Source organism: Cupressus sempervirens, chromosome 10 (assembly GCF_028749045.1).
Source record: "Cupressus sempervirens isolate cs-2001-9-10 chromosome 10, ASM2874904v1, whole genome shotgun sequence".
Taxonomy (NCBI): domain Eukaryota; kingdom Viridiplantae; phylum Streptophyta; class Pinopsida; order Cupressales; family Cupressaceae; genus Cupressus; species Cupressus sempervirens.
The window spans coordinates 414,757,447-414,761,743 of NC_143127.1; positions in this window are offsets into that span (position 1 = coordinate 414,757,447).

The following is a 4,297-nucleotide window of genomic DNA, read 5'->3' on the forward strand; positions in this document are numbered from 1 at the left end:
ATTGATCTATTGTCATCCCCTAGTTAATCAGTTAATTTAATTAACTATATTCCAATAGATAAAATTAAAAGATCACCCAAAATCAATTTATCAATTAAATCCCTATTCCTCTATTAAATTGAATAAATCCTCAAATCTATTCAATTTAATTCTATATCCCCATTTTATTAAATAAATAATTTAATAAAATATCTAAAATCCTAAAGGCTCCCTAAACCCTATCCTAACCCCTAATCCAACCCATTCACACATACTAACCTCACTTAGCCACGTAACTAATCCATCCTATCAAATCTAAGCCACTTGTGCCCTAATCCCCCTCTAATCCAAGCCTAATCCTCACTCTAACCATGTGTACAACCTTAATCCTAGATTAAGAATTCCTAAACCAAGCCAAAGTAAAGACTTCCACCCACCTCCCATTTTAATATGCAAAACAAAGACTTCATCCTCCAATTTAAAGTCACAACTTCCACCCACCAACCATTTTAATATTCAAACAAAGACTTAACATTCTCTTTTAATATATTCAAATAAAGACTTGACCTACCCAAACCACTTGCCTCTTAATCTCATCCTAAGATAAGCCTAATCCCTTCCTTAAGCATGTGCACAACTTTAACCAAGGGTTAAGAAAGTCCTAAACCAAACTGAAGTCAAAGTTCCACCCTTAAAGTCTTGCATTCCTATTCAAGAGCCTTAAAGGCTATTTAAAGACTTTTTACACCTATTTTCCACACTCATCCCCCCCTTTTCTTCCCTCATAACTTCCTCTAACCACTTATCTTGACCATCTTCCATATCCAATCCCTTTGTGACACTTGTCACAAGGCTAGAGCTTTGAAGAAGCACAATCCATGTGTTCTCTTCTCCTTGCATCATAGCCCACCTTAACCAATTCCCCTTCCTTGCATCCTAACCCTCCATCTCACTACCCCTTTGCCTATAAATGAAACCCTCCCCCTTCACAAATATCATCCACTTCTATGCTAATGTTATAATTCTATTTTGAGAGACTAAGAACTATCAAAATACCATCATAATGGATAAATCTATCCACAAATCCATTTTGAATCATATCCTCCATTAAAGATTGAGAAACATCATTGAGCACACATCACATCTTATGGACACATCTACACATTGAAGGGAAGATTTCTTGGTTTAAGAGGTTTCCATGTTCTTAGGCTACTTTGATATTTTAATTCTCTTTTGTCTAATAATATATGTGAGTTAAATATATTGTTTTGAATGTTTTCATTCTTCATTATATTCCTTTAAGCACTAGTTTTACAGTTCTACACAAACTATTGAGCTATCATTTTGAAAAATGCTTAATGGTAGGAATCCTTACAAACTCCTCTCTCAAAATTTTGATCTAGGATCAACTCCAAGGTTCTAGGTGATCTTGTAACCTATTGGAATCTGTTCAATTGCATATAAATGTTTTTGTTCACAAAGAGGCCTTTGCTAGTTCAAACGAATTTTGGAAAAGATGATCACTCTACTTGTTGTTTCAAAATTAACCACAAAAAAAGATATGATTTTGGTTTTTTCTATTTTCAAATGAATGCAATCTAACAATGCAACTATATGAATTCCTAATTTAATCAAGGGTTACAAAAAATAATAATGAAGATGAGGTAACAAGAGATGAAAGAAAATAGAAAGAAAGGAAAATTCCTAACAGACATAAACCATGGTAACCACATGTCTACAAGTTAAATCATTGAAAAGATTACATAGGAAACCAATATAAATAGGAGTAACACTTCCTCAAATCCACTGATGCAATCATCAATGGGAATTTATAAAAACCAAAAGATGTTTCACATATTATAAAACTACAACACCATAGAAAGTGCGCTCATTCGAGATGAGAAGCTATGTAGGAAAAATAGGGTGATCTCTTCTCCAACTTTGTATCTCAGTAAAATTCATCAACATGCAGAAAACACTAGAACTAAAATATCACACGATCAACTCAACACAACAAAACCATTGGGTCCATTATTATCATGAACAAGAACCCACAAAAATAACACTCTCTAACAAGAATAACTACACTCAAAATGAGAGCACCAGAAGCATATATTATTGCATCAAAATAATGGCATGGATTACATATTACATTCTTGAATTTATAAGAAATTGTCTCCTTAATTTGTGTTGAGAATGAGAGATCTCTTAATACAAACACATGCTTAAAAAATTATAAAATAAAGCTAATTATATACAAAATGACTCTTTGAATGGTGCTAAGTAGGTCTCCACCATTGTTTGTATCAATTAATGGGTGCATGAGCCTTTACATGTCTTAAAACCAAGAAAGAAGAAGTAGATAAGAAGAAGGAAGCTCCAAGAGGATAGCTCTAAAAATGGAAGCTTGGCCTTATTTGAATGTTTTTAAGAGTTAAAATGTTGTTAGTATGCATTTCCAGTGCATGGAAAGCTCTAAATTTGAAATTGGTAGTTAACTATCAGTACACCTCTGACTTTTTTCAAAAAATTTGGTGCACCTTTTGAGTAGCACACCAATGCACTTGCACACTAGCTCACCTACACACTAGAAAACCAATGCACCTGCATGCAATTTGTGCAAGGTGCTCAATTCACCAAAAATCAAAGTTCTCAGTTTTGAAAAAGGTTTTTGAGTTTTTCTCAGATGAGGTCTAGGAACACTCTAGTGTACTTTTTTTCCCCCATTTTATGATTTATATGCTCTTTATAGTGAAACATTTTCATATATGTTAACTCCTACTTCTTCTATCAAAAATACCAAGGCACCTATGTTGAATCTTATCATTAATAGTCACATAAGATGAGGAACTTGTTCTAGTTCATGTGTCCAACCTTTGTATCTTCAATCTTTAGTGCATATTCATGAATCAAAACTTATGTGTGACTCCTTTGAAGGTGAAGGTTACCAGCATAGGTGAGATCTCTATTGCTACTAATAATGATGTTATGATGATCTATGCACATGTGTGTTATGCACCACACCTTCATGTTGTGCACACTTGTGCACCTTTGTGTTATGCACATCTTCGTGCACTATGAAGTCCATTCCTTGAGTTTTTCTTCTTTCTAACTACTTGATCCTTCCTTATCAAAGACTAGGCGATCTAGACTATCTAGAATGATCAAATGTTTGAAAAATTTTCATATTTTTAAAAAAATATTTTCTAGGAATTTTTAACAAGCTTTTTCAAAGGTCTTCTATTCAAAATTTCAAGCTCTTTCCAATGGTGTAAATGGTTTTGAATTCAGAACTCTAGGTCAAAAGTTACAACCCTGACAAGTTAAGGATGCCTTTTTTTATCTATACAAAGAAGAAAATATTAGTTATCCCAGGTTGGAAGACCCAAAGGAGGACTCCACAAGACTCATACTATAAAAAATTGTGTCAAAACCAGTCAAAATAGATAAGATAGTGGATTTTGCGCCCGAAAAGCTAGTTTTGTGCACTAGCACATGTTGGAAGGTGTGCTAGGTGCAAAATTTTTACTTGGAGATGACAAAGTGCACACATACACACTTGCACATTGTGGCATTGTGCAAGTGTGGGGGGACTAGAGTGCACACCTCCACAAGTGCACACCTACCAAAGGTGTGCACCTCTGAGGTTGTGCACATGCACATTGCTATAGAATGGGTGAAGTGTGCATGTGCACACTTGGTGTACTTGCACATGTGTGCACTTTAAGCACATCAAGTCTTAAACTTGACATTTTTTCTTTGTCTAATTTCTCAAAAAATTTAAACTTTTGGGTCTCCATTTTGTGACTCAAAATAGGGTGTGCATTCTGAAACCACAACAAATAACCCCAACAAAAGAGAAGAATTGGCAAAGGCATTTCTTCATTAGCAAGAATTCTTTTGACATGTTTCAAATGACAACTGAATTCTAAACACTTCAAGCAACTTTCAAGTTCCTTGATAGCCAATACTTTAGAATCTTGAATCTTCAAGCCCAATGTGTGCTGAATGTATTCATTTCCTTTGACTTCTTGAGTTATAGTCTATCATGAGTACCTAGAAACTTCACAAAAATATTATGCTCCACTAGTCCATTCATCAGGAATCCTCATTGAACTTGTTTATCAATCACTTATCTGACCAGATGAGAGAGTTCGTTTTGAGGGCTCTTAACGAGTTATCCTTTTTTTTGCATTTTAGGTCTTGTGTAATCTTTGGATACTTCTTCATGAAGCTTATATGTTTCCATTTTATTCTTCCATGAATCCATTTTGGAGGGCATATCCCTCTTGTTAGATTACCTTTCTTAGACCTTTTG